The sequence below is a fragment of the Dipodomys spectabilis genome, unplaced genomic scaffold (genome assembly GCF_019054845.1).
Source record: "Dipodomys spectabilis isolate Male_0828 unplaced genomic scaffold, ASM1905484v1 ptg000783l, whole genome shotgun sequence".
Classification (NCBI taxonomy): domain Eukaryota; kingdom Metazoa; phylum Chordata; class Mammalia; order Rodentia; family Heteromyidae; genus Dipodomys; species Dipodomys spectabilis.
In genome coordinates, this window is record NW_024871460.1 from 10,428,406 (window position 1) to 10,442,971 (window position 14,566).

The 14,566-nt window shown below is 35.2% G+C and overlaps 1 pseudogene; it reads left to right on the plus strand.

Moving 5' to 3' along the window:
• The first annotated feature begins 10,024 nt into the window (after positions 1 to 10,024).
• On the plus strand, positions 10,025 to 14,269 carry LOC122102281 (annotated as a pseudogene).
• The last annotated feature ends 297 nt before the right edge of the window (positions 14,270 to 14,566 follow it).

Consider the following 14,566-nt stretch of genomic DNA (forward strand, 5'->3'; position numbering starts at 1 on the left):
TTGGACCAGAAATACTATGGAGAGGAACAAAGCTTCTACAGAAATAACGCCTTGCAATCTCTTCTCCTTCCCCTTAGAAGAAAAGACAACCAAAGTGAAAGGCCTAATAAGAATTCAGCTCAGACACTTTATCTTTGGATATGCCACATTTAATAGAAAATACTGCTTGTAAAAAGCTCTAGGCTCTATCATTAAGGTATATGTCTAAGTCAGACCTCAATGCTCAAAGGAAATGGACAACGCAAATTCCAAGACCTTCAAGCAAGCAGTCAGATAATTCACAACTACACTGTTGGATCTGAGTCTAAAGAGAGTACGGTTTGTTACCTGAAAATCCAGACATGGTTCTGACAGCTTTGTTTGAATCATATATGATGTTTTGAGTGTAGTAGAGTGTATGAGTCTTCAAAACATAGAGTAGAGAGATATTTTCAAATGTATAACATTGACAGTAATTTGTGTCATAGCAATGAAATTAAGCCATGAATATAGACCTGTTCTCAGCATTCTCTCTTTCAGACTTAAAAGATAACTTGTTTAGTCTCTGTTTTCACAGAAAAAAATAGCTTATTATTTGTGTTCCTGGGAACACTGGGATGAGCCTAAAAAAAGAAACAAGATGGTGACAGGCTCTCACCTTAACCTCTCATTACTTTTCAAACATACTTCAAAACAAATAGTTTTGCTTATCACACTTAAGTACTTAGCATATAGATAGAATTTGGAAACTTAGCAACATTTGAAATTTAGTTAGTATCAATAATTATTATTAAGCAAAGATTTACTAAACTATCTGTTGCATCACTGGTCCATTATTTCCTTGGCATTATTTCTTTAAATCTTACTTATTAATTTAATCTTAATTAGAATTTAAATATTGATATTTTCTATCAAATCAAGTCCCTGATATATAGAAAGATTAAATAGCTTAGAGAAGGTCATGAGACAAGTAAATAGTGCAGATTGCTATTTATATTATTTCTTTTTATCTCTGTTTCTGTGCTTTATTCTTATTTGTTTATTTTTATTGTAAAGGTGATATACAGAGGGATTTTGGTTACATAAGTTAGGTGATGAGTACATTTCATTTTGCATAGTGTTATCTCTCTTCTTGTTTCCTCCCAGGTTTTTCCCTTCCAACCTACTTCCCACAAGAAGTTGTAAATTGTAGTTTATAATGTTTAGTATCATTGTTGAATTAGTTAACCCTTTGTCCCACCATTTCTATACTTCCCTTTATCTTCCCCAAATTCGATAAACTTCAGACAAAAAGTACAGAAATTTTTAAAAAATGACAAAAAGGGAAAAGTCTTTCCAAAATAACAAAAAAGTAAAAAACAGCTCTTGTTCCATTTCTTGACCTTCATTTAAATAAATGTCATTTTATATGGTCATGTCTACATAGTAATTGAGCCTTTGTGATCCTTTCCTAACAGTATCCTCATTTGGTCTTGATATGTGAATGTTTAGAGTCCTGTTTATTTTCTCATGTCCAGTGCATTTTTTTTGTCTTTAGCATCCATTGTCTTTACTTGTAGATTTATAGGCACATTCGAATTACTTCAAAGAGGGAAGCCATGAAACCTATCTTTCTTTGGGTCTGGCTTACTTCACTTACTATGGGATTCTATGCTTTTATAAGAAAGAATGATACTGTACCATTCATAATTAGTTCCTGCACACATACAAATGTTAAGCCAGTTACCTGAATCAGTAAGAACTGCTTTAATAAGGTATTATAAGTTGAGCAACTTCAACACTATAGTCTGAAGAGTGAGAAATCTAAGACCAAAGCCTAGAATATCTAGGGATTAGTGAGCAGCACTCTATACCTTTAGATATCCATCGTCTCATTGGAAAAAAGGATATCCCTTGTCTTAGTGGGAAACAAAGCTCTCTTTTCTGTTATTGTAAGCAACACTAATCCCATTTATGTGAGCCCCACCTTCACTATCTAAGAAAATCATATAAGGATTAGGTTTTAAAATAAAAATTTGAAGAGGGTGTACACACACTGGCAGTCTATACTACTAGCTTGGGTTTGTGTTACCGATCTTTTGTTTTAACCTACACTTCCATGGTGACATGCTTTGTCTAATGTTACTCTGTGCCACAGCATGAAGTCTTTACTAACTTTGGTGTCTCCACTATCTCCCCCTTATCTCTTTTTCCATTCTCCACTGATTGAGCACTTGTGGCGTTTTACAATTTAGCCATATCATTAATTATAATGAATGAATCCCCTTTTTTGATAACTAGCCCTGAAATAGGACAGTTATCAATAAGATAATGCTAATATTCATAGCATCTATCTACATAATTTTCTACTTAGGTTTGGCATTTGGAATTAGTGAGTATTCATTCAATGTTTTCTTTACAAATAATTAGTATACACAGAAATTTCTTTTGTTTCTTTTTTTTTTTTATTTTAACCACATTCCCAAGTGTTCTTCCACCTCCTGGAAATATATTAGCAGCTTGTCCCCACATAAATGAATATGTAGCTCTAATAATAAAACAAAACATGATATATTAAGTTAGAGTATTCTAAACATCTCTAGTTCTGATAATTTATGTTTGATGTTTACCTACACAGGCTAAACATGGAAAGATAGATAAGCAGAGGAATTGACATAAAACAGATTAGTAATAACTTCCAAATGATTGATCTAATGTTTTATTTGTTGTCTCTGAAGTATTGAACAGTACTGATACTGATGATTGAAAACTTTCTGCTTGGGATCTCATGTTTCTGAGATGCTTTAGAAATTTTCCTTCCAAATTAACTTACCATTACTTCCCATGTTCCTTTATTCCTTATGTCCTGCTATCTGCTCACAATTGATGTTGTTCTTTTATTTTCCTTGCTAAAGAAATAGTCCTTCCAAGACACCTTTCTCATTCTCAAACCTTACCCACTGTCTTTACTTAGAATCTTTGGGTTTATGACTTCCATTGCTCTTTCTGTTAAAACTCTCTCTTCATCCTCCAGTCCTATTTTAATTTGTGGAATTTGTTGGAATCAAGTGGTAGCCTAGGTATTCTTAGTAGTTGTCTTCAATAGTGTCAGCATGCTTCATAATTTAACCCCACAGAAACACCTCTCCTGCTGAGTCCAAAACTCTCAGGTTAAGAAACCTAAGTTAGTGGATATAGTCCTAAACTGAAAACATTCACAAGCTGAATTCTTACTTAGAACTGTGAATTAGAAAAGGCCCATATGTAATGCAATTTGAAGTCCTCTTGTTATCTCTACCACTCTATGCCCTCTATCTACACAGTTAGAATCACTGTTTAAAAGTCATATTCTGAGAGAAAAATTTATTTATTTATTTTATTATTTTATTTTTGTGAACATACTGTACAGAGGGGTTACAATTACATGGGTAGGATAATGTGTACACTTCTTATGAAGCATTGCAGCCTCCTCCTTTGTTTACCCTTCACATCCCTTCCCAGCCTCCCCCCCACCCCCCTTCCCAATCCTCCTCCCCTCCCCCCCCCAACGTTGTAAAGCTCCTTTTCGACATGACAACTTGTACTTCTCATTGTTTCAACAGGTCCACCTGTATCCTTAAACGACTTGTTTTTCCCCATCTCCTCCACAAGTTATACTGACATCAAATATAGTGAAAGCAGGGGTTATACTGTGGGGGAGGGACATACAAAGCAAATACATACAAAGAGATAATCTTATAAATGCGTTAGAAACAAATGCATGAAAGAAAAAAAATATTAAAATACATATCTAAGGGTTCATTTTCCTAACATCACATTATCTGACCTTTTCTGCTTGACTCATACATCTACTAGATATTGCAAATAAGGGAAACCATGGGACCTATGTTTCAAGAAAATTTTTTGAATACTAAATTAACTTAACCACTAAACTCCTTCCCTGACCAATCACTTTATCAGATTACTTTATATAAGCATAGAATTCTAGTTATTTTGGGGTTTTTTCCTGTACTTGGTTTGATACTTATAAATTTCAATTCATTAGACTCAGAACCTCAACACAACTTTATCCCAAAGATACAGAGTACTGATGGACATTCAATAAACATCTCTTGACCAAATACACAATTTTTAAAATTAATGTTGAGGTAGAAAATCCTTTCCTGAATTGTAAGACATGCTATTTTTCAGTTCCTGGAGAAGGATCTTATATGCTCTTCATCAACCCCTATCACAAATTCTGTCTTCTAACATCAATAACTATCAGAAAGAAGTCATTATATATTCTCTCTATGAGACTCTTATCCCTCAGGAAAAGCCAGAAGTGGCCTTGTGGCTCAAGAGGTAGAGAGCTAGCCTTGAAAACAAAGAGGCTCAGGGACAGTGCCCAGGCCCCGAGGTTCAATCCCCAGGACAAGCAAAATCAATCAATCAATCAATCAATCAATCAATCAATCACAATTGAGATGTCTTTGTAGTAAATAAATACTTTTGTATCAAAACATCCTGGAATAAGTTGTTAAGAAGAGATATTCTACATATTAATGCTTATGTTAAATTTGAGACAAGGCTCTGTGAAGCCAAATTTTAACAAATCAAGATCTGATTTAAGGAATGGCCAATGGTAATGTCATTAAGTCAGATGAAGATGAAGCGTAAAAGGAATATTTGCTATATATCCCTGGCTGGATATTGTTACATGAAATTTATGGCCTCTAAGAGGGGAGCAATCTAAAAGTATCAATGACAATTATAAATTAAAAAAATGAAAATGGGATTATGAACTGGTCTTCTTTATTAATTATGATTGTCAGAGTATTTCTTTTTTAAAATTTCTTATTTTTTTACTTTTTTATTTAAATTTTAATTTTATGGTCATGGTGAAGCACATAGAGGTTACAGCTACATAAGTAAGTTAGTGAGTACATTTCTTGTCAAACATGTTACCCTCCTCATTTTTTCTCCCACTTTCCATCCCCCAATTTTCCTCTCCCAAGGGTGAGACAAAATACAAAGGGGGAACCAATGCAACAGTGATACTCACAAGACAATATGTTGGAAATGATGTGAGTATTTCTTTGAACAGAATTAAATTTCACTTTATTCCTTGGGTAAGGATACAATTAATGAATCTGTTGATGTGACTATAGATAATGTAATCCAAAGGAAAATGTATTCAAAATCCTCTTAACTGATTGATTTACCACACTGTAGGTCAAACCTAAGAATGGATTCCATAATCTTTTGAAGCCTAAACCAATATGTACATTATAATATGATTCCTTCTTAGGCCATCATATGTGGCATAATAATAAATGTTTATTCCTTAAAACTCAAATTTTTAATTTTTAGACAAAATATTTAGGTATAGAATAGCATTATATTTAAAATTATCACAACAGCTTACTAATTTGGAGGGGAAATGAGCAAATACATTTTTCTAGAAATATGTTAGCCACCTCTATATTCTGTTTTACATTTCCTTAGGTACAAAAGAGAAAGTAATTACTGTTTCCTTACTAAAATATCCTCTGACTCCTAAGCTCCTCTAATTACAGCCCACTAAATAAAACATTAGAGATGCAAGAGGACATCGTTGATTTAAAATTACTGGAAAAATTGTGAAAGGGGAAAACAAATATAGGTGGCCAATGTATACAAGAAGTATAGCCAAAGCTGGGCACCTGTGGCTTGTGCATGTAATTCTAGTTATACAGAAGGCTGAAATCTGAGGATCACAGTTTGAAGCTAGCCATGGCAAGAAAGTCCTTTTTACTTTTATCTCCAATTCACTCACCAAAAAGTCAGAAATAGAAGTGTGGTTTTCAGGTGTTAATATCAAAGACTTGAGTAAAAATAAATAAATAAAAGTAAGAAAGTAGAGTTAAATAAATAAATAAACCAGCTTCACAAATTTTATAATCAGAAGATACTTGTTCTAAAAACCATACATAATGAAATATAGCAAATCCAATATATAGAAAGAACATTTCTTCAAATGAGTATTGTCAATTTAACATTAATAACATTTTCCAAAGTACTTTTGGTACCTCTTTACAAGTTTTCACTGGAAACCGTTTCATGAATTCTTCTGATACAGAAGCAGACACTATTATATGAATACTTATAACTTAAAAGCTCTACCTATAGAATGTTTTAGCAGAAATTGTAAAATACTGGAAACCATCAGTTTCTAAGGTACAGGAGTTTACTCAATTTATTTCTTGGAAAGATTTGTGGATTACATGGTTTAATCAGATATAAAGTTTTCTTTTTTTTAAGCTCAGAACTCTTCTAGAGGTAACATTTTTCTACAGAAACATCTAGGGAAATACAGTCCTTTTACAAAATCATCAGGAAGATATCAAGAGGAAGGGAGAGCTATAGAAAACATGGTGTTAGTAATATGAAAATAAATAATTAAAATGGATGATTCAGAATCATGTGTAATTCTGTGAATTACAGAAATGCAAATACTCCCCAAAGATTTTGATGAAAACTTCTTAAGAAGGGAGCATGCTAAGCCATGGGAGAATGGTAAGCCATGGGAAGGAAGCTTATTTGCTAACAGTACTGTTTGAAGTTCTTTCTTTCCTCCCCACCTCCCCTTACTTCATCCCTTTTCCCTTCCTCCCCCTTCTCGTCCCTCCCTCTCCACCCCCTCTCTCTTTTTCTCCTTTTTTTTCCCTTTGGTTTATCCCCTATAGTCACTGTGTTTGATTCTGGTACCCTGTGCCTTGTGTGTACATTTGCCTGATTTGGGTAAATGAAGGGGAATAACTAAATAGAGAAAAAAAAGGAAAGAGGGTGAACCAATGCAACAGCGATACCCACAGGGTGCTAGGTTGGAAATGAACTCTATAATTTATCAGGGAGGGATTTGGAGGGGAAGGGAAAGTGGGAGAAAAAGGAAGGAGTGGTAACAATGTTCCACAAGAAATGTACTCATTACCTTACTTATGTAACTGGAACCCCTCTGTACATCACCTTTATAACAAAATAAATTAAAAAGAGGGGGAGAATATTGAAAAGAAATTCTAAACACACAAAGTATCAGGCATATTCTTTAAAGCATAGAGTTTGTGGTATATATCTGTGTGTGTGTGTGTGTGTGTGTGTGTGTGTGTGTGTGTGTGTGTGTGTGTGTGCACCAACATGAATTTAAATCTCACACATTTAATATCCTACGGTTCTTTTCTTAGGACACTGAGCTTACTCTGCTCTTGTTACTGAAGAAAAAGCAAAGGGGAAAGAAAAAAGCATAGGTCATTGTGGCTTAATTCTAAGAAGTAGAGTATACCAAAAAAAATCACCCTTTTCTTGAATGAAGCCAGATAGTGAGCTTCAGGAGGAAAGTAGTTGAAATAAGAGAGTATTAGAAAAATCAAAGTCTAAATAAATTGACAAACAAATTTATAAATAATAATAAAAGCAATTGAAAACACCAATGAAAATGACAGCTGAGAAAAAATTATACCAGTACATTTTTAGCTACTCAACACTAAAATTTAGATATTTATTATAATAAAATTATTACTGCTTATAGGAAAAAGCAAAAAACTGCTCTACCACTTGAGCCTGAACTCTGGGCCTGGGCGCTGTCCCTTAGCTCTTCAGCTTAAGGCTAGCGCTCTACCATTTGAGCCATGGCACCACTTCTGGCTTTTTTCTGCTTATGTGGTGCTGAGGAATCAAACCCAGGGTCTTGTGCATGAAAGGCAAGAACTCTACCACTGAGCCTCCTTCCCAGCCCTTAAAGTTTTATAATCTGAAAACCAAGGCAATCATCATTGAAATTGTCCTTGGTAAAATATAGATGACAGATGATGGAAGATAAAATAAGTAGGTAGAGGAGGGAAAAAGGTAAAGTATAATTGTTATAATTATATTCAAAATTCAGGGCATAATTGTTATAATTCATGAAATGTGACTAGATGTTAAGCTAGTTTAAACTTCAGAAAGACCCAGTGGAGAATAAACTCAAAAGAGAAGTGAGAGCGAAAGGAAAGGTGGTATAGGTTTACCTAATGTATTATTATCAACAGGTAGAAAATGTAAACTGTGGTGGTTTTATATTGTTCCATTTGGCTAAGCTGAATTGAATTATTTAGCATTTTCATTCCTGTATGTTCTATTTCATGTAGGGCACAGGGAGATTGTAGCAGAATCAGAGAAATACAGTATTAGACTAGCCACTTCTCACTTCATACACATTCTGGTGGATATGTTGTTAAACATCTTTGGCCTATGCCTGTTGTACTTGCTTTGGGGTCATGATTTACCCTCTGCAACTCCTGGAAAGTTATGTGGTCAGCTCCCTACAGCACTAGCTGAAATGGATATGATTTTGTTATGTTCTCACTGACTGTGACCCATATTTGTAGGAGTCAGCTTGTTCTTGATCTCTCTATTTTTCTGTATAGATATATACAGTCCATAACTGGTACTGAAATTTTATGAGGTCTGTGGTCATAGAAGTTAATGCATATGTGTTTGTACATATTTCCAACTAATTCATTCTGTGTTTCTATATAAAGCCTGATCAATACCTAAATTAAGTATTGAAATATATATGTACATATAATACCAATTATTATTATATTCGTGATTTACTTTTAAAATGCGATGGGATAGTATATGTATCCTGGTTTACTTGGGTAATTCTAGGTCCATTTTATGCCCTCAATTTATAATCCATATTAATAATTAATGTGTGCTAGAGATGATTCAGTTTCTTTCTTCAAGAAATTTACAAAGGCATTTATAATAGAAATTATCTGTAATATAGTTGAATGCTTGCTAGTTACAAAGTAAGTACTAGAGGGGCTGGGAAGGTGGCTCAGTGGTAGAGTGCTTGCCTTGCATGCATGAGGCCCTGGGTTCGATTCCTCAGCACCACATAAGCAAAAAGAAAAAAAGCCGGAAGTGGTGCTGTGGCTCAAGTGGTAGAGTGCTAGCCTTGAACTGAAGAGCTGAGGGACAGCGGCCAGGCCCAGAGTTCAGGCCCCACGACCAGACCCCCCCCAAAAACAAACAAACAAACAAACAAACCAACAAAGTAAGTTCTAGACACGTGCTCTCATTGATAAAACTAGTTAATTTGAGGCGATAGGCATGGTTAAAATCCTCAAAGAAACATTCACTTTTCTTCCTAAAAAGAATGTAAAAACATATTTTTTACCTTCCCCTTTGAGAATATGCCTACAGTATGATTAGATCATTTTTAGATCATGTTTAGACCATTTTCTAGGAACTTTTTCTGATGTTAATAATAAGGTCAATTATACTAGTGGTTTATAACCTTGGATGATTTTCCTCTCGGGACATTTGATAAAATTAGGCATCTTAAATGTAGGTGTTAGGGGAGACAGAAAATTATTCCATTATAATACTGAGTAGAGAACAAGGCTAGTGAACTGGGACTTAACTTCCAGTCACCAACGCTGGATTATATATTTTGTGTTTCTTTCTCATAACTTTCTTCCTAATAACTTTCGAATACATATCTTTATGAGCTCTTCATTTGTGTACATTGTGTAACATTAAAAGTATATGTATAAAATGATGATTAACTTGTGTACATGTCAAGTAAATGTAAAGAACTGTATTGTGATATTGCATAGCACATAGATAGCTTCTACTTAAACCCATTACCTTCTATTACTGAAAATAGTGGGGCACTGGAATTTATATTCTGCTTTGACTTACATAAACATACATTTCAAATAATTCATAAGCACTTCAGAGAGTAGTTAATAATTCAGTGCCATAAACAACACATACCTAAATTTTTGAAAAATGGAAAAATATGAGATATTCTAGAAAATATGCCACAATAAAAAAGAACAAAGTTTTGGTATGTGCACATAAACAGATGAATTATGTGAATGCTAATTTTTAATAGGAAAACTAACAAGCAAAGATGGTATTGTATTGCTTGATAGTTCTTTTTATATGTATGTAGGCATGTATGTATGTTTGTATGTATGTAGGAATGTTTCTATGTGTAAAACAGGTAAAAATCAATCTACAGAATTGAACCAGACGAATGTCACTTTGAGAAGTAATGGCTGACAAAGACCAAGAAAGGGAGATGCTGATTGCTGGTACTACCCAGTATCTTCATCTAGGAGGTAGTTATGAAAGTGTACTAGCAGCAAGGAAGGTATTTGATTTGTAGAAAATCTGTACACTGTGAACTAATAAATATTGTTTATCCCTCCTGAACTTTAGACTCTTTCCTTTGGGCAATAAATATTAATAATTAAGAGAAGATGCATTCTAACATTTCAAAGAGTTGCAATATTAGTGAAACAGTTGTTTCATTGATCATAATGTACAATTCATTTGTAGGAATGCCTCTGTCAAGGCATGCTGATCTAGAACTTGCTTGGATTTTATCTCATTCTCTCTGAAGCCTGAAGTATTATAGAAGGGATCACCATGTCATAAAAAACTACAAATACAAAAGGTCCTATATTTCAATCAGAGCTAAAACTTCTATAAATTCTCTGGACACAAATTGGTCACTGGAGAAAAAAATGCTTAGTTTGGGTAATCAAGGTTAGGTTAGATAAACCAAAGACTTATTAAGAGAGAGTAGGAAGATGAGATACAATGGAATACAGAAAACAACAGTGCAGTTCCAAGGAAGTTGAAGACCAGAACTCACTCCTGCAAGAAATGGTAAATGTTGGAAGATGCAACAAGTAGTCAAAGGTAGACCTGGGATAGCAGTACCTGGAACATCAGTACCAAAAAAGAAAGACATCTAAATATCACACATTCTTTCTCACTCCAAAATAGAACTTCATGACTCTTTTATTAATGTTATTTCACTGGTAGTGGGCTCAGAGAAAAAGATCAAATTCTTTAGGATGATGGATAAGTTTCCTCAGGAAAATTCTTGTTTCCTCATTCATCTAGTTTCTTATCATTTTCCCTCCTGTGTTACTTTACAATATTTTGTATCTTATATGGTCACTGTTTTTCTATTCATACTATTGTCTCTGGATAAAATCATTCTGTTTCTTTTAATCTGGCCAATTGAAACAATATATGAAAATGTGTTTATTGTTTGTGGATTCAGCTCAAACATATCAACCATATTAGGTTTATGTTAGTCTCATAGGTATAGTCTTTACTTTATCATATTGCTTATCATGACATACTGATCTTCTTGTTTTCCTTCTCTATTAGACTAGGAATTCCATATGAAAACCATTAACACTAGCATAATCAAGCTGGGCTCTGGTGGCTCATGCCTATAATCCTAGCTACTCAGGAGGTTGAGATCTAAGGATTGCAGTTCAAAGACAGCCAGAGCAAGAAAGTCTGTGAAACTATTATCTCAAACTAATCACCAGAAAACCAGAAATGGTTCTGTGGATCAAGTGGTAGAGCTGAAGAGCTCAGGTATAGAGCCTAGGCTAAGTTCAAGCCCCAAGACCACACAAACAAACAAACAAAAAAACTAGCACAGTCATACTAGTTCTGATGCAAAGCACATTAACTTGACTTGAATTCAGTAAACAGGTTAGACATATGAATACATGGACTGACTAATTACTATGTATGTGTGTGGTTAGATCAGTATGACTCTAGGAGTTAAAACAGTTGTTCTTTGAAATTATTCTGATTTGATATACAGATAAGGTACCAAGTCAAATAATACTTTTATTAGGAAGATGAAACATATACAAATGTTTTTTGTTTCTTCTATTTTAGGTAAGCTTGTATAGAGTTGGAAAGTTTCTTTTTTTTAAGTGTGAAAATATCGTACAGAGGGTATAATTGCATGGGAAAGCTAATATGTACATTTCTTATCAAGCATTGTTGCCTCCTCCTTTGTTTCCCCTTCCCATTCCTTCCCATCTCCCCCTCTACCTGCCTCCCTCCCCCCAACCCCCCGACAAAGTTGTAAAGTTCGTTTTTCAACATAACAACTTGTACATCTCATTATTGCAATGGATCCACCTGTATTTAAACGATTTGTTTTTTTCCCTTCCCCTCCACAAATTATACCAACATCAAATACAATGAAAACAGGGATGATACTGTGGGGGAGGGACATTCAAAGCAACAAAGAAATCATCTTATATAAATATGTTAGAAACAATCACAAGAAAGAAAAAAAAATTGCATACTTATCTTGGACTTCATTTCACCTAACATCAACTTATCTGACCTTTTCTACTTGTCTCAGACATATACTACTTATATGATGAATATATAGCTCAATGTGAGCAGAACAGCACACAATGATGCCTATCTTTGTCTCATCAACTTTTAATAGAAACAAAGTGATTGTGCCCAAGTGTAATTATTTTTCTTTTACTATAGCTATTATGTTGAAAATGAACTATACAATGTGGAGGAAAGAGTGATCAGGAGGGGTAAAACTGGGGGAAAGTTAGGGAGAAATGACATTATTCAAAAACAAATGTACTGATTACCTGATTTATAGAACTGTAACCCTTTTGTACAATAACATTTCAAAAAAATAAAAAGGTTGGGCATTAGTGGCTTACACTTGTAATTCTAGCTACTCAGGAAGCTGAGAACTGAGGATTGTGGTTCAAAGCCAGCCCAGAAAAGAAACTCCTTAAGACTCTTATCTCCAGTAAACCACTCAGAAAATCAGAAGTGACTCTGGGGCTTAAGTGGTAGAGTGCTTGCCTTGTGCTGAAGAGCTGAGGGATAGCACCAGGTCCAGAGTTCAATTCCCACGACCGACCAAACAAATAAAAATTTAAAAAAGTGATCATATGAATAAATAATTGACATCACAATTCAAATTTTACAGTGTGAATATGTAGTCCCTGTATAAACTATTTGTCTGTATTTTTAATGTGTTATTTTTAAAAACAAGAAAATAAAAAAGTTATATCAACATATGGACTTCAATATTGAAAAACGAACATATGTAACTCATAAACTTAGTTAAAAATTAAAGACAGAATCAGAAAGGACTTACTGCCCACAAAAATGGGAAGGATTGAAATGACTGATGGCTGAGAAGGTAGCTATAAGAAGAGAAGTTCACCACACTTCATTTCTTGGACACAGAAGTGAACATTTAGTGATTGGATCTGCACAACTAGACCATTGTTAAAAGCACACTTTTGATTCTCATCACTGGCTCAATTTAGATAAGAGTGTACACAATCCCTCTGAGACATGTGAAGCTGAGCCAGAAGCTCCTGGCTCCTATCTCTACATGAATAACTGAATTCATTGTGTGGCTTATGCAACTGATAAAATCCTTTTAGGGAAGCTGAGGAGGGAAATGAGACAAAGTATCAAAGAATGAAAACGAAAGATATAGAAATAATTATTTTATGAGAGATATTATAGTTTTTTGTTAAATATACCATATAGTGGATGTCAGACCATGTGTCTCCATGTTGGCATCCTGTGCCATCTCCTGGCTCATCTCGGGTCCCAATGGCATCCCAATTCAGCTCTCCATTGGAACTGAATTGATTTGTTGCTGTCTCAGCGGAAGGAACCTCAGAAGTCCAAGAATGATCTGAACAGGGAAAGAGCAACCAACAGCTTCAGCAATCTTGGCCAATATAAAGAAGGAGGTGGCCTGTCCCATCTGCCTGGAGCTCATGACAGAAACCATGAGCACAGACAATGGACACAGCTCTGCCATGCCTGTATCACATCAAGCTATACATCCACCATAGATCCAGTAGGGGAGAGCAACTGTCCTGTGGGTCAAGTTTGAGGGCCTCCGGCTTAATCGACACATGCCTAACCTAGTGCAGAGTCTCAGGGGGGTCAAGCTGACTCACTAGAGCAGAATGTGCATCGCTGTGCACACCACGGTGAGAAACTCCAGCTCTTCTGTCGGCCCTATGGGAAGGTGATTTGGTGGCTCTGTGAGCCATCTCAGCAGCTCCTTGATCACAACGCATGCCTCTTGGCGGAGGTTGCCCAGGAGTGCCGGAACAAGCTCCAGGGAATTCTGAAGAAGCTGAGGAAGAACAAGGAAGAATTGAGAAGTGGAAAAGCTGAACTCCAAGAAGGGAACACTTCCTGGAAGACTCAAATACAGGGCAAGATACAAAATGAGCAGGCAGATGTTACACACCTGAGAGGCATCTTGGACTCTGAGGAGGAGAAAGTACTGCAAAGGCTGAAAAAAAGGGGGAGGAAATGTTAGAAAATGAGCTGACTTGGAAAAGCAAGTGGGCACCAAGCTCATCTCAGATGTGGAACTTCAGTTTAAAAAGGTTCCACACTAAAGAAGCTACAGGATGTGATTACCCTCCTAAGAGGTGAGCTCTTCACAATTATGTAGCCAATAACTTTCCCCAAGAAAGAACAGACGGTGTTCCCATTAACTGGTCTGAGAAGAGTGCTGCAAATATTTCAAGAGCTGAATGTTGCTTGCCAATACTGGGCTTACATGACAATGACTTCAAATAACAATTCCAGAATTGACACTTCTCAGGACAAGGGATAGATAAGGTACCAAATTACTCTGTCTATTCCAAAGCACCCATCTTGATGTTTTCACATAATTGTTTTCCTACAAAGACTTTTCCTGACCCAATTTTCAGTGTTCAACCAAGTTCTTCTCAATTTTCAGAAAATA